The sequence below is a fragment of the Ipomoea nil genome, unplaced genomic scaffold, assembly GCF_001879475.1.
Source record: "Ipomoea nil cultivar Tokyo-kokei standard unplaced genomic scaffold, Asagao_1.1 scaffold1570, whole genome shotgun sequence".
Classification (NCBI taxonomy): Eukaryota; Viridiplantae; Streptophyta; class Magnoliopsida; order Solanales; family Convolvulaceae; genus Ipomoea; species Ipomoea nil.
In genome coordinates this window covers 193,696-218,666 of record NW_017617998.1, presented here as the reverse complement: position 1 = coordinate 218,666, position 24,971 = coordinate 193,696, and the positions used below count along the sequence as shown (strand labels likewise).

At 33.8% G+C, this 24,971-nt stretch overlaps 13 non-coding genes across 13 annotated transcripts; all 13 read right to left on the bottom strand.

The window, feature by feature from the left end:
- Nucleotides 1-338: 338 nt before the first annotated feature.
- On the bottom strand, nucleotides 339-412 carry TRNAV-AAC. Its single transcript has one exon. It is a non-coding gene; the product is annotated as a tRNA-Val (tRNA).
- An 887-nt stretch (nucleotides 413-1,299) lies between these two features.
- On the bottom strand, nucleotides 1,300-1,373 carry TRNAV-AAC. The gene has a single exon. It is a non-coding gene; the product is annotated as a tRNA-Val (tRNA).
- A 1,725-nt stretch (nucleotides 1,374-3,098) lies between these two features.
- Nucleotides 3,099-3,172, bottom strand: TRNAI-AAU. The gene has a single exon. It is a non-coding gene; the product is annotated as a tRNA-Ile (tRNA).
- Nucleotides 3,173-4,979: 1,807 nt separating this feature from the next.
- Nucleotides 4,980-5,053, bottom strand: TRNAV-AAC. Its single transcript has one exon. It is a non-coding gene; the product is annotated as a tRNA-Val (tRNA).
- A 1,725-nt stretch (nucleotides 5,054-6,778) lies between these two features.
- On the bottom strand, nucleotides 6,779-6,852 carry TRNAI-AAU. The gene has a single exon. It is a non-coding gene; the product is annotated as a tRNA-Ile (tRNA).
- Nucleotides 6,853-9,148: 2,296 nt separating this feature from the next.
- Nucleotides 9,149-9,222, bottom strand: TRNAV-AAC. Its single transcript has one exon. It is a non-coding gene; the product is annotated as a tRNA-Val (tRNA).
- A 1,800-nt stretch (nucleotides 9,223-11,022) lies between these two features.
- TRNAI-AAU lies at nucleotides 11,023-11,096 on the bottom strand. The gene has a single exon. It is a non-coding gene; the product is annotated as a tRNA-Ile (tRNA).
- A 1,328-nt stretch (nucleotides 11,097-12,424) lies between these two features.
- TRNAI-AAU lies at nucleotides 12,425-12,498 on the bottom strand. Its single transcript has one exon. It is a non-coding gene; the product is annotated as a tRNA-Ile (tRNA).
- Nucleotides 12,499-14,758: 2,260 nt separating this feature from the next.
- Nucleotides 14,759-14,832, bottom strand: TRNAV-AAC. Its single transcript has one exon. It is a non-coding gene; the product is annotated as a tRNA-Val (tRNA).
- A 1,830-nt stretch (nucleotides 14,833-16,662) lies between these two features.
- Nucleotides 16,663-16,736, bottom strand: TRNAV-AAC. The gene has a single exon. It is a non-coding gene; the product is annotated as a tRNA-Val (tRNA).
- A 3,094-nt stretch (nucleotides 16,737-19,830) lies between these two features.
- Nucleotides 19,831-19,904, bottom strand: TRNAV-AAC. Its single transcript has one exon. It is a non-coding gene; the product is annotated as a tRNA-Val (tRNA).
- A 1,354-nt stretch (nucleotides 19,905-21,258) lies between these two features.
- On the bottom strand, nucleotides 21,259-21,332 carry TRNAV-AAC. The gene has a single exon. It is a non-coding gene; the product is annotated as a tRNA-Val (tRNA).
- Nucleotides 21,333-23,620: 2,288 nt separating this feature from the next.
- On the bottom strand, nucleotides 23,621-23,694 carry TRNAI-AAU. The gene has a single exon. It is a non-coding gene; the product is annotated as a tRNA-Ile (tRNA).
- Nucleotides 23,695-24,971: the final 1,277 nt, after the last annotated feature.

Below are 24,971 nucleotides of genomic sequence, written 5' to 3'. Positions count from 1 at the left end.
TTTATCAGCGGGGTGATGCTTTTCCCCATACGTTTTGTTTAGTGTTGGAGAAATCCTTTTTTTTTCTGTGTGTTTTTATATCTCCAACTCCAAACATCAAAATGGATCCAACATGACTCAGGCCTGAGGTACCCTATTTTATTTTTAGCTTGTGAGAATGGGAACGAAACAAGACAGATAAGAACAAAAATTAATTCATCAAGTTTAGTAGTATTATATTCAGAACAAAAAAGAAGGTTGAGAAACAAAAACTTTCTAATAATCTGATTAGATAAATCTTGATTAAAAAATCAATTTTTTTGTGAAATAAATTTTGCAAACGGCAAATTTAACATTATTGGCTTTGTCCGGACTTGAACCAGAGACCTTCAGTGTGTTAGACTGACGTGATAACCAACTACACCATAAAACCATTCACGTTCACATTGGCAATCAATAGTTACGTTACCAGCAAAGGACCATATTAGATGGAGATCACTTTATCAGTGGTGTGATGCTTTTCCTCATGCGTTTTATTTAGTGTTGGAGAAATCATTTTTATTCTGTGTGTTTTTAAATCTCCAACTCCAAACATCAAAATGGATTCAACGTGACTCATGCCTGAGCTACCCTATTTTATTTTTAGCTTGTGAGAGCGGGAACGAAACAAGATAGATGAGAACAAAAATTGATTCAGCAAGTTGAGAAGAATCATATTCAGAAAAAAAAAAAGGATGAGAATGAAAAACTTTCTAATAATCTGATTAGATGATTCTTGATTAAAAAATCAATTTTTTTAGTGAAATAAGTTTTGCAAACGGCAAATTTAACATTATTGGCTTCTCCCGTTTTTTATCCGGAGACCTTCAGTGTGTTAGACTGACGTGATAACCAACTATACCATGAAACCATTAGCGTTCACATTGGCAATCAATAATTACGTTTCTAGCATATGACCATAATAGATGGGGATTACTTTATCAGTGGTGTGATGCTTTTCCCCATGCGTTTTGTTTTGTGTTGGAGAAATCATTTTTATTCTGTGTGTTTTTAAATCTCCAACTCCAAACATCAAAATGGATCCAACGTGACTCAGGCCTGATTGAGTAAGAAAAAAGGTTGAGTAAAAATTAATTCATCACGTTGAGTAGTATCACGTTGAGAACAAAAATTAATTCATCACGTTGAGTAGTATCATATTCAGAACAAGAAAGAAGGTTGAGTAAGAAAAACTTTCTAATAATCTGATTAGATAAATCTTGATTAAAAAATCAATTTTTTTAGTGAAATAAGTTTTGGAAATGGCAAATTTAACATTATTGGCCTCGTCCGGACTTGAACCGGAGACCTTCAGTGTGTTAGACTGACGTGATAACCAACTATACCACGAAACCATTCACATCCACATTGGCAATCAATAATTACGTTTCTAGCAAATGACCATATTAGATGGAGATCACTTTATCAGTGGTGTGATACTTTTCCACATGCGTTTTGTTTAGTGTTGGAGATATCATTTCTTTCTCTGTGTCCTTTTATAACTTGAACTCCAAACATCAAAATGGGTCCAACATGACTCAGGCCTGAGCTACCTTATTTTATTTTTAGCTTGTGAGAATAGGAACGAAACGAGATAGATGAGAACGAAACGAGATAGGTGAATCTTGATTAAAAAATCAATTTTTTAGTCAAATAAATTTTTTAAACGGCAAATTAACATTATTGGCTTCGCCTGGACTGGAACCGGAAACCTTCCAGTGTGTTAGACTGACGTGACAACCAACTACACCACGAAACCATTCGCGTTCACATTGGCAATCAATAGTTACGTTACCAGCAAAGGACCATATTAGATGGAGATCACTTTATCAATGGTGTGATGCTTTTCCCCATGCCTTTTGTTTAGTGTTGGAGAATTCATTTTTTTTTCTGTGTATTTTTATATCTCCAACTCCAAACATCAAAATGGATCCAACATGACTCAGGCCTGAGCTACCATATTTTATTATTAGGTTGCTAGAATGGGAATGAAACGAGATAGATGAGAACAAAAATTAATTCAGCAAGTTGAGTAGTATCATATTCAGAACAAAAAAAAAAAAGTTGAGAAAGAAAAACTTTCTAATAATCTGATTAGAAGAATCTTGATAAAAAAATCAATTTTTTAGTAATAAAAATTTTGCAAACCGCAAATTCCTTCAGTGTGTTAGACTGACGTGATAACCAACTACACCACAAAACCATTTGCATTCACATTGGCAATCAATAATTATGTTACCAGCAAAGGACTATATTAGATGGAGATCACTTTATCAGTGGTGTGATGCTTTTCCCCGTTCGTTTTGTTTTGTGTTCCAAAAATCATTTTTTTTTTGTGTTTTTATATCTCCAACTCCAAACATCAAAATGGATCCAACATGACTCTGGCCTGAGCTACCCTATTTTATTATTAGCTTGCTAGAATGGTAATGAAACGAGACAGATGAGAACAAAAATTAATTCAGCAAGTTGAGTAGTATCATATTAAGACCAAAAAAAAAAAGGTTGAGAAAGGAAAACTTCCTAATAATCTGATTAGATGAATCTTTATTAAAAAAAAACTTTTTAGTTATATAAATTTTGCAAACCGCAAATTTTACAATATTGGCTTCGCCCGGCATTGGACCAAAGACCTTCAGTGTGTTAGATTGTCGTGATAACCAACTACACCACAAAACCATTGGCATTCACATTGGCAATCAATAATTACATTACCAGCAAAGGACTATATTAGATGGAGATCACTTTATCAATGGTGTGATGCTTTTCCCCATGCGTTTTGTTTAGTTTTGGAGAAATCATTAATTTTTTTCTGTGTGTTTTTATATCTCCAACTCAAAACATCAAAATGGATCCAACATGACTCAGGCGAAGTACCCTATTTTATGTTTAGCTTGTGAGAATGGGAACAAAACGAGACAGATGAGAACAAAAATTAATTCAGCAAGTTGAGTAGTATCATATTCAGAAAAAAAAAGGATGAGAAAAAAAAACTTTCTAATAATCTGATTAGATGAATCTTGATTAAAAAATCAATTTTTTATTGAAATAAATTTTGGAAACGACAAATTTAACATTATTGGTTTCGCCCGGTCTTGAACCGAAAACCTTCAGTGTATTAGACTGACGTGATAACCAACTACACCACAAAACCATTTGCATTCACATTGGCAATCAATAATTAAGTACCAAGCATAGGACCATATTAGATGGAGATCACTTTATCAGTGGTGTGATGCTTTTCCCCATGCGTTTTGTTAAGGGTTGGAGAAATCATTTTTTTTTCTGTGTGTTTTTATATCTCCAACTCCAAACATCAAAATGGATCCAACATGACTCAGGACAGAGCTACCCTATTTTATTTTTAGCTTGTGAGAATGGGAACGAAACGAGATAGATTATAACAAAAATTGATTCAGCAAGTTGAGTAGTATCACATTCAGAAAAAAAAATGGACACGAAACAAAAACTTTCTAATACTCTGATTAGATAAATCTTGATTAAAAAAATCAATTTTGGAAATGGCAAATTTAACATTCCAGGACTTGAACCGGAGACCTTCAGTGTCTTAGACTAACATGATAATAAACTACACCACAAAACCATTTGCATTCACATTGGCAATCAATAATTACGTTACCAGCAAAGGACTATATTAGATGGAGATCACTTTATCAGTGGTGTGATGCTTTTCCCCATACGTTTTTTTTAGTGTTACAGAAATCATTTTTTATCTGTGTGTTTTTATATCTCCAACTCCAAACATCAAAATGGATCCAACATGACTCAGGCCTGAGGTACCCTATTTTATTTTTAGCTTGTGAGAATGGGAACGAAACGAGACAGATAAGAACAAAAATTAATTCATCAAGTTGAGTAGTATCATATTCAGAACAAAAAAGAAGGTTGAGAAACAAAAACTTTCTAATAATCTGATTAGATAAATCTTGATTAAAAAATCAATTTTTTTTTGAAATAAATTTTGCAAACGGCAAATTTAACATTATTGGCTATGTCCGGACCTGAACCGGAGACTTTCAGTGTGTTAGACTGACGTGATAACCAACAACACCATAAAACCATTCACGTTCACATTGGCAATCAATAGTTACGTTACCAGCAAAGGACCATATTAGATGGAGATCACTTTATCAGTGGTGTGATGCTTTTCCTCATGCGTTTTGTTTAGTGTTGGAGAAATCATTTTTATTCTGTGTGTTTTTAAATCTCCAACTCCAAACATCAAAATGGATTCAACGTGACTCAGGCCTGAGCTACCCTATTTTATTTTTAGCTTGTGAGAGCGGGAACGAAACAAGATAGATGAGAACAAAAATTGATTCAGCAAGTTGAGAAGAATCATATTCAGAAAAAAAAAAGGATGAGAATGAAAAACTTTCTAATAATCTGATTAGATGATTCTTGATTAAAAAATCAATTTTTTTAGTGAAATAAGTTTTGCAAACGGCAAATTTAACATTATTGGCTTCTCCCGTTTTTTAACCGGAGACCTTCAGTGTGTTAGACTGACGTGATAACCAACTATACCATGAAACCATTCGCGTTCACATTGGCAATCAATAATTACGTTTCTAGCATATGACCATATTAGATGGGGATTACTTTATCAGTGGTGTGATGCTTTTCCCCATGCGTTTTGTTTTGTGTTGGAGAAATCATTTTTATTCTGTGTGTTTTTAAATCTCCAACTCCAAACATCAAAATGGATCCAACGTGACTCAGGCCTGAGTTACCCTTTTTTATTTTTAGCTTGTGAGAATGGGAACGAAACGAGACAGATGAGAACAAAAATTAATTCATCACGTTGAGTAGTATCATATTCAGAACAAGAAAGAAGGTTGAGAAAGAAAAACTTTCTAATAATCTGATTAGATAAATCTTGATTAAAAAATCAATTTTTTTAGTGAAATAAGTTTTGGAAATGGCAAATTTAACATTATTGGCCTCGTCCGGACTTGAACCGGAGACCTTCAGTGTGTTAGACTGACGTGATAACCAACTATACCACGAAACCATTCACATCCACATTGGCAATCAATAATTACGTTTCTAGCAAATGACCATATTAGATGGAGATCACTTTATCAGTGGTGTGATACTTTTCCACATGCGTTTTGTTTAGTGTTGGAGATATCATTTCTTTCTCTGTGTCCTTTTATAACTCGAACTCCAAACATCAAAATGGGTCCAACATGACTCAGGCCTGAGCTACCTTATTTTATTTTTAGCTTGTGAGAATAGGAACGAAACGAGATAGATGAGAACGAAACGAGATAGATGAATCTTGATTAAAAAATCAATTTTTTAGTCAAATAAATTTTTTAAACGGCAAATTAACATTATTGGCTTCGCCTGGACTGGAACCGGAAACCTTCCAGTGTGTTAGACTGACGTGACAACCAACTACACCACGAAACCATTCGCGTTCACATTGGCAATCAATAGTTACGTTACCAGCAAAGGACCATATTAGATGGAGATCACTTTATCAATGGTGTGATGCTTTTCCCCATGCGTTTTGTTTAGTGTTGGAGAATTCATTTTTTTTTCTGTGTATTTTTATATCTCCAACTCCAAACATCAAAATGGATCCAACATGACTCAGGCCTGAGCTACGATATTTTATTATTAGGTTGCTAGAATGGGAATGAAACGAGATAGATGAGAACAAAAATTAATTAAGCAAGTTGAGTAGTATCATATTCAGAACAAAAAAAAAAAGTTGAGAAAGAAAAACTTTCTAATAATCTGATTAGAAGAATCTTGATAAAAAAATCAATTTTTTAGTAATAAAAATTTTGCAAACCGCAAATTCCTTCAGTGTGTTAGACTGACGTGATAACCAACTACACCACAAAACCATTTGCATTCACATTGGCAATCAATAATTATGTTACCAGCAAAGGACTATATTAGATGGAGATCACTTTATCAGTGGTGTGATGCTTTTCCCCGTTCGTTTTGTTTTGTGTTCCAAAAATCAATTTTTTTTTTGTGTTTTTATATCTCCAACTCCAAACATCAAAATGGATCCAACATGACTCTGGCCTGAGCTACCCTATTTTATTATTAGCTTGCTAGAATGGTAATGAAACGAGACAGATGAGAACAAAAATTAATTCAGCAAGTTGAGTAGTATCATATTAAGACCAAAAAAAAAAAGGTTGAGAAAGGAAAACTTCCTAATAATCTGATTAGATGAATCTTTATTAAAAAAAAACTTTTTAGTTATATAAATTTTGCAAACCGCAAATTTTACAATATTGGCTTCGCCCGGCATTGGACCAAAGACCTTCAGTGTGTTAGATTGTCGTGATAACCAACTACACCACAAAACCATTGGCATTCACATTGGCAATCAATAATTACATTACCAGCAAAGGACTATATTAGATGGAGATCACTTTATCAATGGTGTGATGCTTTTCCCCATGCGTTTTGTTTAGTTTTGGAGAAATCATTAATTTTTTTCTGTGTGTTTTTATATCTCCAACTCAAAACATCAAAATGGATCCAACATGACTCAGGCGAAGTACCCTATTTTATGTTTAGCTTGTGAGAATGGGAACAAAACGAGACAAATGAGAACAAAAATTAATTAAGCAAGTTGAGTAGTATCATATTCAGAAAAAAAAAGGATGAGAAAAAAAAACTTTCTAATAATCTGATTAGATGAATCTTGATTAAAAAATCAATTTTTTATTGAAATAAATTTTGGAAACGACAAATTTAACATTATTGGTTTCGCCCGGTCTTGAACCGAAAACCTTCAGTGTATTAGACTGACGTGATAACCAACTACACCACAAAACCATTTGCATTCACATTGGCAATCAATAATTAAGTACCAAGCATAGGACCATATTAGATGGAGATCACTTTATCAGTGGTGTGATGCTTTTCCCCATGCGTTTTTTTAAGGGTTGGAGAAATCATTTTTTTTTCTGTGTGTTTTTATATCTCCAACTCCAAACATCAAAATGGATCCAACATGACTCAGGACAGAGCTACCCTATTTTATTTTTAGCTTGTGAGAATGGGAACGAAACGAGATAGATTATAACAAAAATTGATTCGGCAAGTTGAGTAGTATCACATTCAGAAAAAAAAATGGACACGAAACAAAAACTTTCTAATACTCTGATTAGATAAATCTTGATTAAAAAAATCAATTTTGGAAATGGCAAATTTAACATTCCAGGACTTGAACCGGAGACCTTCAGTGTCTTAGACTAACATGATAATAAACTACACCACAAAACCATTTGCATTCACATTGGCAATCAATAATTACGTTACCAGCAAAGGACTATATTAGATGGAGATCACTTTATCAGTGGTGTGATGCTTTTCCCCATACGTATTTTTTAGTGTTACAGAAATCATTTTTTATCTGTGTGTTTTTATATCTCCAACTCCAAACATCAAAATGGATCCAACATGACTCAGGCCTGAGGTACCCTATTTTATTTTTAGCTTGTGAGAATGGGAACGAAACGAGACAGATAAGAACAAAAATTAATTCATCAAGTTGAGTAGTATCATATTCAGAACAAAAAAGAAGGTTGAGAAACAAAAACTTTCTAATAATCTGATTAGATAAATCTTGATTAAAAAATCAATTTTTTTGTGAAATAAATTTTGCAAACGGCAAATTTAACATTATTGGCTTTGTCCGGACCTGAACCGGAGACTTTCAGTGTGTTCGACTGACGTGATAACCAACAACACCATAAAACCATTCACGTTCACATTGGCAATCAATAGTTACGTTACCAGCAAAGGACCATATTAGATGGAGATCACTTTATCAGTGGTGTGATGCTTTTCCTCATGCGTTTTGTTTAGTGTTGGAGAAATCATTTTTATTCTGTGTGTTTTTAAATCTCCAACTCCAAACATCAAAATGGATTCAACGTGACTCAGGCCTGAGCTACCCTATTTTATTTTTATCTTGTGAGAGCGGGAACGAAACAAAATAGATGAGAACAAAAATTGATTCAGCAAGTTGAGAAGAATCATATTCAGAAAAAAAAAAAAAAAAGGATGAGAATGAAAAACTTTCTAATTATCTGATTAGATATGATTAAAAAATCAATTTTTGTAGTGAAATAAGTTTTGCAAACGGCAAATTTAACATTATTGGCTTCTCCCGTTTTTAAACCGGAGACCTTCAGTGTGTTAGACTGACGTGATAACCAACTATAGCACGAAACCATTCGCGTTCACATTGGCAATCAATAATTACGTTTCTTGCATATGACCATATTAGATGGGGGTCACTTTGTCAGTGGTGTGATGCTTTTCCCTATGCGTTTTGTTTAGTGTTGGAGAAATCATTTTTATCCTGTGTGTTTTTAAATCTCCAACTCCAAACATCAAAATGGATCCAACGTGACTCAGGCCTGAGGTACCCTATTTTATTTTTAGCTTGTGAGAATGGGAACGAAACGAGACAGATGAGAACAAAAATTAATTCATCACGTTGAGTAGTATCATATTCAGAACAAGAAAGAAGGTTGAGAAAGAAAAACTTTCTAATAATCTGATTAGATAAATCTTGATTAAAAAAATTAATTTTCTAGTGAAATAAATTTTGCAAACGGCAAATTTAATATTATTGGCTTCGCCCAGAGTTGAACTGGAGACCTTTAGTGTTTTAGACTGACGTGATAACCAACTATACCATAAAACCATACATGTTCACATTGGCAATTAATAGTTACGTTACCAGCAAAGGACCATATTAGATGGAGATCACTTTATCAGTGGTGTGATGCTTTTCCTCTTGCGTTTTGTTTAGTGTTGGAGAAATCTTTTTTTTTTTTTTCTGTTTGTTTTTAAATCTCCAACTCTAAACATCAAAATGGATCCGATGTGACTCAGGCCTGAGGTACCCTATTTTATTTTTAGCGGGTGAGAGTGGGAACGAAACAAGATAGATGAGAACAAAAATTGACTCAGCAAGTTGAGAAGTATCATATTCAGAAAAAAAAAAAAAAAAAGGTTGAGAATGAAAATCTTTCTAATAATATGATTAGATTATTCTTGATTAAAAAATCAATTTTTTTAGTGAAATAAGTTTTGGAAATGGCAAATTTAACATTATTCGCCTCGTCCGGACTTGAACCGGAGACCTTCAGTGTGTTAGACTGACGTGATAACCAACTATACCACGAAACCATTCGCGTCCACATTGGCAATCAATAATTACGTTTCTAGCAAATGACCATATTAGATGGAGATCACTTTATCAGTGGTGTGATGCTTTTCCACATGCGTTTTGTTTAGTGTTGGAGATATCATTTCTTTCTCTGTGTCCTTTTATAACTCGAACTCCAAACATCAAAATGGGTCCAACACGACTCAGGCCTGAGCTACCCTATTTTATTTTTAGCTTGTGAGAATGGGAACGAAACGAGATAGATGAGAACGAAAATTAATTCATCAAGTTAAGTAGTATCATATTCAGAACAAAAAAAAGGTTGAGAAAGAAAAACATTATAATAATCTGATTAGATGAATCTTGATTAAAAAATCAATTTTTTAGTGAAATAAATTTTTTAAACGGCAAATTAACATTATTGGCTTCGCCTGGACTGGAACCGGAAACCTTCCAGTGTGTTAGACTGACGTGACAACCAACTACACCACGAAACCATTCGCGTTCACATTGGCAATCAATAGTTACGTTACCAGCAAAGGACCATATTAGATGGAGATCACTTTATCAATGGTGTGATGCTTTTCCCCATGCGTTTTGTTTAGTGTTGGAGAATTCATTTTTTTTTCTGTGCATTTTTATATCTCCAACTCCAAACATCAAAATGGATCCAACATGACTCAGGCCTGAGCTACCCTATTTTATTATTAGGTTGCTAGAATGGGAATGAAACGAGACAGATGAGAACAAAAATTAATTCAGCAAGTTGAGTAGTATCATATTCAGAACAAAAAAAAAAAAGTTGAGAAAGAAAAACTTTCTAATAATCTGATTAGAAGAATCTTGATAAAAAAATCAATTTTTTAGTAATAAAAATTTTGCAAACCGCAAATTCCTTCAGTGTGTTAGACTGACGTGATAACCAACTACACCACAAAACCATTTGCATTCACATTGGCAATCAATAATTATGTTACCAGCAAAGGACTATATTAGATGGAGATCACTTTATCAGTGATGTGATGCTTTTCCCCATTCGTTTTGTTTTGTGTTGCAAAAATCATTTTTTTTTTTTGTGTTTTTATATCTCCAACTCCAAACATCAAAATGGATCCAACATGACTCTGGCCTGAGCTACCCTATTTTATTATTAGCTTGCTAGAATGGGAATGAAACGAGACAGATGAGTACAAAAATTAATTCAGCAAGTTGAGTAGTATCATATTCAGACCAAAAAAAAAAGGTTGAGAAAGGAAAACTTTCTAATAATCTGATTAGATGAATCTTTATTAAAAAAAAACTTTTTAGTTATATAAATTTTGCAAACCGCAAATTTTACAATATTGGCTTCGCCCGGCATTGGACCGAAGACCTTCAGTGTGTTAGATTGTCGTGATAACCAACTACACCACAAAACCATTGGCATTCACATTGGCAATCAATAATTACATTACCAGCAAAGGACTATATTAGATGGAGATCACTTTATCAATGGTGTGATGCTTTTCCCCATGCGTTTTGTTTAGTTTTGGAGAAATCATTAATTTTTTTCTGTGTGTTTTTATATCTCCAACTCAAAACATCAAAATGGATCCAACATGACTCAGGCGAAGTACCCTATTTTATGTTTAGCTTGTGAGAATGGGAACAAAACGAGACAGATGAGAACAAAAATTAATTCAGCAAGTTGAGTAGTATCATATTCAGAAAAAAAAAAGGATGAGAAAAAAAAACTTTCTAATAATCTGATTAGATGAATCTTCATTAAAAAATCAATTTTTTAATGAAATAAATTTTGGAAACGACAAATTTAACATTATTGGTTTCGCCCGGTCTTGAACCGAAAACCTTCAGTGTATTAGACTGACGTGATAACCAACTACACCACAAAACCATTTGCATTCACATTGGCAATCAATAATTAAGTACCCAGCATAGGACCATATTAGATGGAGATCACTTTATCAGTGGTGTGATGCTTTTCACCATACGTTTTGTTTTGTGTTGGAGAAATCATTTTCTTTTTCTGTGTGTTTTTATATCTCCAACTCCAAACATCAAAATGGATCCAGCATGACTCAGGCCTGAGCTACCCAATTTTATTTTTTGCTTGTTAGAATGGGAACGAAACAAGATAGATGATAACAAGAATTGATTCAGCAAGTTGAGTAGTATCATATTCAGGAAAAAAAAAGATGAGAAAGAAAAACTTTATAATAATCTGATTAGATCAATCTTGATTAAAAAATCAATTTTTTAGTGAAATAAATTTTGCAAACGGCAAATTTAACATTATTAGCTTCTCCCCAACTTGAACCGGAGACCTTTAGTGTGTTGGACTGACGTGATAACCAACTACACTACAAAACCATTCACGTTCGCATTGGAAATCAATAATTACATTAGCAGTAAAGTACCATATTAGATGGAGATCACTTTATCAGTGGTGTGATGCTTTTCCCCATGCGTTTTGTTAAGGGTTGGAGAAATCATTTTTTTTTCTGTGTGTTTTTATATCTCCAACTCCAAACATCAAAATGGATCCAACATGACTCAGGACAGAGCTACCCTATTTTATTTTTAGCTTGTGAGAATGGGAACGAAACGAGATAGATTATAACAAAATTTGATTCAGCAAGTTGAGTAGTATCAAATTCAGAAAAAAAAATGGACACGAAACAAAAACTTTCTTATACTCTGATTAGATAAATCTAGATTAAAAAAATCAATTTTGGAAATTGCAAATTTAACATTCCAGGACTTGAACCGGAGACCTTCAGTGTCTTAGACTAACATGATAATAAACTACACCACAAAACCATTTGCATTCCCATTGGCAATCAATAATTACGTTACCAGCAAAGGACTATATTAGATGGAGATCACTTTATCAGTGGTGTGATGCTTTTCCCCATACGTTTTGTTTAGTGTTACAGAAATCATTTTTTATCTGTGTGTTTTTATATCTCCAACTCCAAACATCAAAATGGATCCAACATGACTCAGGCCTGAGGTACCCTATTTTATTTTTAGCTTGTGAGAATGGCAACGAAACGAGACAGATAAGAACAAAAATTAATTCATCAAGTTGAGTAGTATCATATTCTGAAAAAAAAAAGGATGAGAAAAAAAAAACTTTCTAATAATCTGATTAGATGAATCTTGATTAAAAAATCAATTTTTTTGTGAAATAAATTTTGCAAACGACAAATTTAACATTATTGGTTTCGCCCGGTCTTGAACCGAAAACCTTCAGTGTATTAGACTGACGTGATAACCAACTACACCACAAAACCATTTGCGTTCACATTGGCAATCAATAATTACGTTACCAGCAAAGGACCATATTAGATGGAGATCACTTTATCAGTGGTGTGATTCTTTTCACCATGCGTTTTGTTTAGTGTTGGAGAAATCATTTTTTTTTTCTGTGTGTTTGTATATCTCCAACTCCAAGCATCTTAATGGATCCAACATGACTCAGGCCTGAGCTACCCTATTTTATTTTTTGCATGTGAGAATGGGAACGAAACGAGATTGATGATAACAAAAATTGATTCAGCAAGTTGAGTAGTATCATATTCAGGAAAAAAAAGGATGAGAAAGAAGAACTTTCTAATAATCTGATTAAATAAATTTAACATAATTGGCTTTGCCCAGATTTGAACCGGAGTCCTTCAGTGTGTTAGACTAACGTGATAACCAAATACACCACAAAACCATTTGCGTTCACATTGGCAATCAATAATTACGTTACCAGCAAACGACCATATTAGATAGAGATCACTTTATAAGTGGTGTGATTCTTTTCACCATGCGTTTATTTAGTGTTGGTGAAATCATTTTTTTCTGTGTGTTTGTATATCTCCAACTCCAAACATCAAAATGGGTCCAACATGACTCAGGCCTGAGCTACTCTATTTTATTTTTAGCTTGTGAGAATGGGAACGAAACGAGATAGATGATAACAAAAATTGATTCTGCAAGTTGAGTGTTATCATATTCAATCAAAAACAAAAGGATGAGAAAGATAAACTTTCTTATAATCTGATTAGATGAATCTTGATTAAAAAATCAATTTTTTAGTGAAATAAATTTTGGAAATGACAATTTTAACATTATTCGCTTTGCCCGAATTTGAACCAGAGACCTCCAGTGTGTTAGAATAACGTGATAACCAACTACACCGCAAAACCATTTGCGTTCACATTGGCAATCAATAATTACGTTACCAGCAAAGGACTATAATAAATAGATATCACTTTATCAATGGTGTGATGCTTTTCACCATGCGTTTTGTTTAGTGTTGGAGAATTCATTTTTTTCTGTGTGTTTGTATATCTCCAACTCCAAACATCAAAATGGATCCAACATGACTCAGGCCTGAGCTACCCTATTTTATTTTTTGCATGTGAGAATGGGAAAGAAACGAGATAGATGATAACAAAAATTGATTCAGCAAGTTGAGTGTTATCATATTCAGAAAAAAAAAGGATAAGAAAGAAAAACTTTCTAATAATCTGATTTGATGAATCTTGATTAAAAAATCAATTTTTTAGTGAAAAAAATTTTGGAAATGACAAATTTAACATTATTCGCTTTGCCCGAATTTGAACCGGAGACCTTCAGCGTGTTAGAATAACGTGATAACCAACTACACCGCAAAACCATTTGCGTTCACATTGGCAATCAATAATTACGTTACCAACAAAGGACTATAATAGATGGATATCACATTATCAATGGTGTGATGCTTTTCACCATGCGTTTTGTTTAGTGTTGGAGAATTCATTTTTTCTGTGTGTTTTTATATCTCCAACTCCCAACATCAAAATGGATCCAACATGACTCAGGCCTAAGCTACCCTATTTTATTTTTAGCATGTGAGTATAGGAACGAAACGAGATAGATGATAACAAAAATTGATTCAGCAAGTTTAGTTGTATCACATTCAGAAAAAAAAAAAAAAAAAAAAAGAGGACAAGAAAGAAAAAGTTTCAAAAAATCTGATTAGATAAATCTTGATTAAAAAAGCAATTTTTTAGTGAAATAAAATTTAGAAACGGCAAATTTGAGATTATTGGCTTTGCCTAGACTTGAACCGGAGACCTTCAGTGTGTTAGACTGACGTGATAACCAACTACACCATAAAAACATTAGTGTTCACAATTGCGATTAATAATTACGTTACCAGCAAAGGACCATATTAGATGGAGATCACTTTATCATTGGTGTGATGCTTTTCCCATGCGTTTGGTTTAGTGTTGGATAAATCATTTTTTTCTATGTGTTTTTTTTATCTCCAACTCCAAACATCAAATGGATCCAACAGGACTCAGGCCTGAGCGACCCTATTTTATTTTTAGATTGTGAGAATGGGAACAAAACGAGACAGATGAGAACAAAAATTAATTCAGCAAGTTGAGTAGTATCATATTCAGACAAAAAAAAAAAGGTTGAGAAAGAAAAACTTTCTAATAATCTGATTAGATGAATCTTGATTAAAAAATCAATTTTTTAATAAAATAAATTTTGAAACGGCAAATTTAACATTATTGGCTTCGCTCAGACTTGAACCGGAGACCTTCAGTGTGTTAGACTGACGTGATAACCAACTACACCACAAAACCATTTTCGTTCACATTGGCAATCAATAATTACGTTACCAGCAAAGGACCATATTAGATGGAGATCACTTTATCAGTGGTGTGAAGCTTTTCCCCATGCGTTTTGTTTAGTGCTGGAGAAATCATTTTTTTTTTCTGTGTGTTTTTATATCTCCAACTCCAAACATCAAAATGGATCCAACATGACTCAGGCCTGGGCGACCCTATTTTATTTTTAGCTTGTGGGAGTGCGAACGAAACGAGATAGATGATAACAAAAATTGATTCAGCAAATTGAGTAGTATCATATTCAGAACAAAAAAGAAAGGTTGAGAAAGAAAAACTTTCTAGTAATCTGATTAGATGAATCTTGATTAAAAAATTAATTTTTTAGTGAAATAAATTTTGCTAACGACAAATTTAACATTATTGGCTTCGCCCGAACATGAACCAGAAACCTTCAGTGTGTTAGACTGACGTGATAACCAACTACACCACGAAACCATTCGCATTAACATTTGCAATCAATAATTACATTAGCAGTAAAGGACCATATTAGATGGAGATCATTTTATCAGTGGTGTGATGCTTTTCACCATGCGTTTTGTTTCGTGTTGGAGAAATCATTTTTTTTGTGCGCTTTTATATTTCCAACTCCAAATATCAAAATTGATCCAACATGACTCAGGTCTGAGCTACCCTATTTTATTTTTAGCTTGTGAGAATGGGAACAAAACGAGATAGATGATAACAAAAATTGATTCAGCAAGTTGAGAAGTATCATATTCAGAAAGAAAAAAAGATGAGAAAGAAAAACTTTCTAATAATCTGATTAGATGAATCTTGATTAAAAAATTAATTTTTTTAGTGAAATAAATTTTGGAAACGGCAAATTTAACATTATTGGCTTTGCCCGGATTTGAACCGGAGACCTTTAGTGTGTTAGATTAACGTGTTAACCAATTGCACCGCAAAACCATTTGCGTTCACATTGGCAATCAATAATTACGTTACTAGCAAAGGACCATAATAGATGAAGATAACTTTATCAGTAGTGTGATGCTTTTCACCCTGCGTTTTCTTTAGTGTTGAAGAATTCATTTTTCTCTGTGTGTTTTTATATCTCCAACTCCAGACATCGAAATGGATCAAACATGACTCAGGCCTAAGTAACTCTATTTTAATTTTAGCTTGTGAGAATGGGAACGAAATCAGATAGATGATAAAAAAAATTGATTCAGCAAGTTAAGTTGTATCACATTCAGAGAAAAAAAAATGGACAAGAAAGAAAAACTTTCTAATAATCTGATTAGATAAATCTTGATTAAAAAATCAATTGTTTAGTGAAATAAATTTTGGAAACGACAAATTTATCATTATTGGCTTCGCCCGGACTTGAACCAGAGACCTTCAGTGTGGTCGACTGACGTGATAACTAACCACAGCACAAAACCATTAGTTTTCACAATTGCAATCAATAATTACGTTACCAACAAAGAACCATATTATATGGAGATCACTTTATCAATGGTGTGATGGTTTCCCCTTGCGTTTTGTTTAGTGTTGGATAAATCATTTTTTTTCTGTGTGTTTTTATATCTCCCACTCCAAACATCAAAATGGATCCAACATGTCTCAGGCCTGAGCTACCCGATTTTATTTTTAGATTGTGAGAATAGGAACGAAACGAGATAGATGATAACAAAAATTGATTCAGCAAGTTGAGTGTTATCATATTCAGAAAAAAAAAGGATGAGAAAGAAAAATTTTCTAATAATCTGATTAGATAAATCTTGATTAAAAAAAATCAATTTTTTAGTCAAATAAATTTGGGAACGGCAAATTTAACAATATTGGCTTCGCCCGGACTTGAACCAGAGACCTTCAGTGTGTTAGACTGACGTGATAACCAAATACACCACAAAACCATTAGCATTCACATTGGCAATTAATAATTACGTTACCAGCAAAGATCATATTAGATGGAGATCACTTTATCAGTGGTGTGATGCTTTTCCCCATGCGTTTTGTTTAGTGTTGGAGAAATCATTTTTTTTTCTGGGTGTTTTTATATCTCCCACTCCAAACATCAAAATGGATCCAACATGACTCAGGCCTGAGCTACACTATTTTATTTTTAGCTTGTGAGAATGGGAACGAAACGAGATAGATGATAACAAAAATTGATTCTGCAAGTTGAGTGTTATCATATTCAAGGAAAAACAAAAGGATGAGAAAGAAAAACTTTCAAATAATCTGATTAGATGAATCTTGATTAAAAAATCAATTTTTTAGTGAAATAAATTTTGGAAACGACAAATTTAATATTATTGGCTTCGCCCGGATTTGAACCGGAGACCTTCAGTGTGTTAGATTAACGTGATAAACAAGTACACCCCAAAACCATTTGCGTTCACATTGGCAATCAATAATTACGTTACCACTAAAGGACCATATTAGATGGAGATCTCTTTATCAATGGTGTGATGCTTTTCCCCATGCGTTTTGTTTAGTGTTGGAGAAATCATTTATTTTTTCTGTGTGTTTTTATATCTCCAACTCTAAACATCAGAATGGATCCAACATGACTCAGGCCTGAGCGACCCTATTTTATTTTTAGCTTGTGAGAATGGGAACGAAACGAGATAGATGATAACAAAAATTGATTCAGCAAGTTAAGTGTTATCATATTCAGAAAAAAAACGATGAGAAAGAAAAACTTTCTAATAAACTGATTGGATGAATCTTGATTAAAAAATCAATTTTTTAGTGAAATAAATTTTTGAAACCGGAAATTTAACATTATTGACTTCGCTCGGACTTAAACCGGAGTCCTTCAGTATGTTAGACTGACGTGATAACTAACTACACCACAAAACCATTAGCGTTCACATTGGCAATCAATAATTACGTTACTAGCAAAGGACCACATTAGATGGAGATCACTTTATCAGTGTTGTGTTACTTTTCCCCATGCGTTTTGTTTAGTGTTGGTGAAATCATTTTTTTTTCTGTGTGTTTTTATATCTCCAACTCCAAACATCAAAATGGATCGAACATAACTTAGGCCTGAGCTACCCTATTTTATTTTTAGCTTGTGAGAATGGAAACGAAACGTGATAGAGGAGAACAAAAATTGATTCAGCAAGTTGAATGTTATCATATTCAGAAAAAAAAAAAAAAAAGGATGAGAAAGAAAAATGTTGGTCCCGATAGGGTGGTAAAAAGTCTATAGGGGGAGGGGGGGGGGTGAATAGACTTTTTAAACTTTTTCACAATTAATAACACTTTGGTAATTTCAACTCTAAGTAACAAGATATGAAACTTAGATGCGCTGCGGAATAATTAAAACAACCAAGTGTTACATAAAATCAAAGAGATATATCACATGCAATATTATGGATATGCTTGCAAAGGCTCAAATAATAAGTATGCAAAATTTGTGCCCACATGCAAACGTGAAATCTACTAGACCCAGATGAATAAATTCGAACAGTATATAAAATGGGTCAGTCAAATATTCAACATGCAAGATAACAAAATATTTAAAGAGATGGTTCACTCAATATGTGTGTGATGTCACGTGTGAATCAATGAATGAATCCAAAAGGAATTGTGTCTGCATGCACTTGTAAAGTCACATAACCCAATGAATAAGACGAATAGTAAATGGGTTACTATGCATGCAATAATAAATAAGGCAGTAAGTAAATGAGAGAGAGGCAATTTATAGTGGTTCATAGGTGGTGTAATCCTCCTAGTCCACTCTTCTCCTTTCACTCCAAGGAGGAAATTCACTATCTCGTTCACCCAGATACAAATAGTGAATCAAGTGCACACAGGCACTTCCCGAGTGTTTTGCACACAGCTACACTCAATCCTGAGTATCTCGCACAAAGCTATACTCCCGAGTATCTTGCACAAAGCTATACTCCTACACCAACTAAGTGTCTTGCACCCAGCTACACTTAGTACCACCGAGTGTCTCGCACACAGCTACACTCAGCAACCACGAGTGTCTCGCACAAAGCTACACTCACGAGTGTCTCGCACAAAGCTACACTCAACAGGGTAGTGTCTTGCACAAAGCTACACTCAACCCTCTTTCTACACACAGTAGAGGTAAGTTTAAGAGAAAACAAATTTCTCTTCTAATGACTTGAAGAATCTTCTCGTGTAAGCTCAAAAATGGATATTTCGAATTTTTGCTTTTCTTTGTATTGCCTTGCCTTCTCTGCTTCATGTCTTCAAGTCTTCTTGGTATATATAGCTGAAGAAGCTATATTACCGTTGTAGCATCAGTTGATCTTGATCGTTCATTTTGATCATCTACACATTATTGCCAACATGCATTGCGGTGATTTAATGCAAGAGATGGGCTTCCACAGTGAGTTTGATAATCCTCACCTGACAAATCTTCAAAAGTCATATATATCGGCTCATCAGCTGAATCTTCTCCGAAAAATAATTACCTTATCTTGACGGATTCAAAATGATGAAATCTTCCAAAAGATTTTCTGCTGATTCTTGCTTGAGTAAAAATTATATCTTCGTCCATTTCTCCTTAAGAAGATGTGTAGAAGAATTCATGTGCATCTTTCTTATCATGTCCACAAGCTTCCAAACTTGTAGTCAATTTAGTATGACATGTGTCCACATTGTAGCATGCACAAGTAATGCTTCCAATGGGATTTGATGACGAGCCCAATCAGATTTATCTTCCAAGCTTGTACCACTATGCTATATTAACTCATTAGTTAATATTTCTGGATTTAATCTTTATTCCCAGAATGGCTTTAGTAGAATTTCACATTAATTCGTAAAATAATCCGAGTCTGCCCCTATCAGCCCCTTCTTTATCTCTTACACAAGAATGTAAAGACTGAGTCTCGAACCCATAACCTCTAACTTTGGCTCATCAAAACTATTACAATTTATTCATAACAAAAAACTTTCTAATAATCTAATTATATGAATCTTGATTAAAAAATTAATTTCTTAGTGAAATAAATTTAACATTAGAGGCTTTGCCCGGACTTGAACCGGAGACCTTCAGTGTGTTAGATTGACGTGATAACCAAATACACCACAAAACCATTAGCGTTCACATTGGCAATTAATAATTACGTTACCAGCAAAGATCATATTAGATGGAGATCACTTTATCAGTGGTGTGATGCTTTTCCCCATGCGTTTTGTTTAGTGTTGGAGAAATCATTTTTTTTCTGTGTGTTTTTATAACTCCAACTCCAAACATCAGAATGGATCCAACACGACTCAGGCCTAAGCTACACTTTTTTATTTTTAGCTTATGAGAATGGGAACGAAACGAGATAGATGATAACAAAAATTGATTCTGCAAGTTGAGTGTTATCATATTCAAGGAAAAACAAAAGGATGAGAAAGAAAAACTTTCTAATAATCTGATTAGATGAATCTTGATTAAAAAAATCAATTTTTTAGTGAAATAAATTTTGGAAACGGAAAATTTAATATTATTGGCTTCGCCCGGATTTGAACCGAAGACCTTCAGTGTGTTAGACTAACGTGATAACCAAGCACACCCCAAAACCATTTGCGTTCACATTGGCAATCAATAATTATGTTACCAGCAACGGACCATATTAGATGGAGATCACTTTATCAGTGGTGTGATGCTTTTCACCATGCGTTTTGTTTAGTGTTGGAGAAATCATTTTTTTTTTTACTGTGTGATTTTACATCTCCAACTCCAAACATCAAAATGGATCCAACATGACTCAGGCCTGAGGTACCCTATTTTATTTTTAGCTTGTGAGAATGGGAACGGAACGAGATAGATGAGAAAAAAAAAATTAATTCAGCAAGTTGAGTAGTATCATATTCAGAACAAAAAAAATGTTTGAAAAAGAAAAACTTTCTAATAATCTGATTAGACGAATCTTGATTAAAAAAATCAATTCTTTAGTGAAATAGCTTTTGAAAACGGCAAATTTAACATTATTGGCTTCACCCGGAGACCTTCAGAGTGTTAGACTGACGTGATAACCAACTACACCACAAAACCATTTATGTTCACATTGGCAATCAATAATTACGTTACCAGTAAAGGACCATATTAGATGGAGATCACTTTATCTGTGGTGTGATCCTTTTCCCCATGCGTTTTGTTTAGTGTTGGAGAAATCATTTATTTTTTCTGTGTGTTTTTATATCTCCAACTCCAAACATCAGAATGGATCCAACATGACTCAGGCTTGAGCGACTCTATTTTATTTTTAGCTTGTGAGAATGGGAACGAAACGAGATAGATGATAACAAAAATTGATTCAGCAAGTTGAGTGTTATCATATTCAGAAAAAAAAAAACGATGAGAAAGAAAAACTTTCTAAAAAACTGATTAGATGAATCTTGAATAAAAAATCAATTTTTTAGTGAAATAAATTTTTGAAACGGCAAATTTAACATAATTGGCTTCGCCCGGACTTAAACCGGAGTCCTTCAGTATGTTAGACTGACGTGATAACCAACTACACCACAAAACCATTAGCGTTCACATTGGCAATCAATAATTACGTTACTAGCAAAGGACCACATTAGATGGAGATCACGTTATCAGTGGTGGGTTGCTTTTCCCCATGCGTTTTATTTAGTGTTGGCGAAATCATTTTTTTTTCTGTGTGTTTTTATATCTCCAACTCCAAACATCAGAATGGATCCAACATGACTCAGGCCTGAGCGACCCTATTTTATTTTTAGCTTTTGAGAATGGGAACGAAACGAGATAGATGAGAACAAAAATTAATTCAACAAGTTGTGTAGTATCATATTCAGAACAAAAAAAAAGGTTGAGAAAGAAAAACTTTATAATAATCTGATTAGATGAATCTTGATTAAAAAATCAATTTTTTAGTGAAATAAATTTTACAAACGGCAAATTTAACATTATTGGTCTCGGCCGGACTTGAACCGGAGACCTGACGTGATAACCAACTACACCACAAAACCATTCGCATTCACATTGGCAATCACTAATTAAGTTACCAGCAAAGGACAATATTACATGGAGATCACATTATCATTGGTGTTATGCTTTTCCCCATGCGTGTTGTTTAGTGTTGGAGAAATCATTTTTTTCTCTGTGACTTTTTATAACTCCAACTCCAAACATCAAAATGGATCCAACACGACTCAGGCCTGAGCTATCCAATTTTATTTTTAGCTTGTGAGAATGGGAACGCAACGACATAAATGAGAACAAAAATTAATTCAGCATGTTGAGTAGTATCATATTCAGAACAAAAAAAAAGGTTTAAAAAAAAAAACTTTCTAATAATCTGATTAGATGAATCTTGATTAAAAAATCAATTTTTTAGTGAAATAAATTTTGCAAACGGCAAATTTAACATTATTTGCTTCACCCGGACTTGAACCAGAGACCTTTAGAGAGTTAGACTGACGTGAAAACCAACTACACCACAAAACCATTTACATTCACATTGGCAATCAATAATTACATTACCAGTAAAGGACCACCATATTAGATGGAGATCACTATATCAGTGGTGTGATGCTTTTCCCCATGCGTTTTGTTTAGTGTTGGAGAAATCATTTATTTTTTCGGTGTGTTTTTATATCTCCAACTCCAAACATCAAAGTGGATCCAACATGACTCAAGCCAAAGCTACACTATTTACTTTTAGCTTTTGAGAATGGGAACGAAACGAGACAGATGATAACAAAAATTGATTCAGCAAGTTGATTATTATCATATTCAGCAAAAAAAAAAAAATGGATGAGAAAGAAAAACTTTCTAATAATCTGATTAGATGAATCTTGATTAAAAAATTAATTTTTTAGTGAAATAAATTTTGCAAACAGCAAATTTAACATTATTGGCTTCCGCCGGACATGAACCGGAAACCTTAAGTGTGTTTGACTGACGTGATAACCAACTCCACCACGAAACCATTCGCATTCACATTGGCTATCAATAGTTACATTAGCTGTAAAGGACCATATTAGATGGAGATCACATTATCAGTGGTGTGATTCTTTTCACCATGCGTTTTGTTTAGTGTTGGAGAAATCATTTTTTTTCTGTGTGTTTTTATATCTCCAACTCCAAACATCAAAATGAATCCAACACGACTCAGGCCTGAGCTACACTATTTTATTTTTAGCTTGTGAGGATGGGAACGAAATGAGATAGATGATAACAAAAATTGATTCAGCAAGTTGAGTAGTATCGTATTCAGAAAACAAAATGGACAAGAAAGAAAAACTTTCTAACAATCTGATTAGATAAATCTTGATTAAAAAATCAATTTTTTAGTGAAATAAATTGAACATTCTTGGCTTCGCCCGGACTTGAACCGGAGACCTCCAATGTGTTAGACAGACGTGATAACCAACTCCACCACAAAACCATTAACATTTACATTGATAATTAATAATTACGTTACCAGCAAAGGACCATATTAGAATGAGATCACTTTATCAGTGGTGTGATGCTTTTCCCCATGCGTTTTGTTTAGTGTTGGAGAAATCATTTATTTTTTCTGTGTGTTTTTATATCTCCAACTCAAAACATCAAAATGGATCCAACATGACTCAGGTCTGAGCTACACTATTTTATATTTAGCTTGTGAGAATGGGAACGAAACGAGATAGTTGATAACAAAAATTGATTCAGCAAGTTGAGTGTTATCATATTCAGGAAAAAAAAAAGGTCGAGAAAGAAAATTTTTCTAATAATCTGATTAGATGAATCTTGATTAAAAAATCAATTTTTTAGTGAAATAAATTTTGCAAACAGCAAATTTAACATCATTGGCCTCGGCCGGACTTGAACCGGAGACCTTAAGTGTATTAAACTGACGTGATAACCAACTACACCACAAAACCATTCACATTCACATTGGCAATCACTAATTAAGTTACCAGCAAAGGACCATATTAGATGGAGATCACATTATCAGTGGTGTGATGCTTTTCCCCATGCGTGTTGTTTAGTGTTGTAGAAATCATTTTTTTCTCTGTGTCTTTTTATATCTCCAACTCCAAACATCAAAATGGATCCAACATGAATCAGGCCTAAGCTACCCAATTTTATTTTTAGCTTGTGAGAATGGGAACGAAACGAGATAGATGAGAACAAAAATTAATTCAACTAGTTGAGTAGTATCATATTCAGAACAAAAAAAAAAGGTTGAAAAAGAAAAACTTTCTAATAATCTGATTAGATGAATCTTGAGTTAAAAATCAATTTTTTTAGTGAAATAAATTTTGCAAACGGCAAATTTATCATTATTGGCTTCACCTGGACATGAACCGGAGACCTTCAGAGTGTTAGACTAACGTGATAACCAACTGCACAACAAAACCATTTACGTTCACATTGGCAATCAATAATTACGTTACCAGTAAAGGACCATATTAGATGGAGATCACTTTATCAGTGGTGTGATGCTTTTCCCCATGCGTTTTGTTTAGTGTTGGAGAAAGCATTTATTTTTTCTGTGTGTTTTTATATCTCCAACTCCAAACATCAAAATGGATCCAACATGATTTAGGCCTGGTTACGGTAATTTGGGGCAAACAAATGATACCCGGAGTATTCAGGTAGTCGAACCACAAGGAGATGGGGTACTAATCACTAGTTACTCGCTTACTCATTAGAACAAGTCTGGTCGAAACTTGAAGGTTGGTTGGTTGCATAAAATAACAAGCAGAATAAAATAAGTAACAAGGTTTTGTAGACAATAGAGCAAAACAGGATTCTTGGGATCACAATGTTTAATCACCTAGTGCCAATTAACGTTTGTAATATTTGGTTTGGAATTAAGATCTGTGTGGGAATGCAAAGTGGAATCGAATTACTCCCGTAATCTCTATTCCTAGTGAATTTCCACTCCCGTGGCTTAAACACCCGATAAGATCGAAGATCAGCATTCCATTATTCCTAATTACTACCATCTCCCGATGAGCAACAATCTAGAATAAACTTCCCCTAATTAGTTCCCCTTTCCCAAGGTCCAACCATTAGGTGCAATCGTGTGTGCCCTAATTTATGCCCCAATTCCCATCGGTGACACAAATATGACTATGAAGCTAGTAATTTAAGCCTTTAATTACCAACAACAACAGGTTAAAAATAAGATTGCAACACAAATCATAAAACC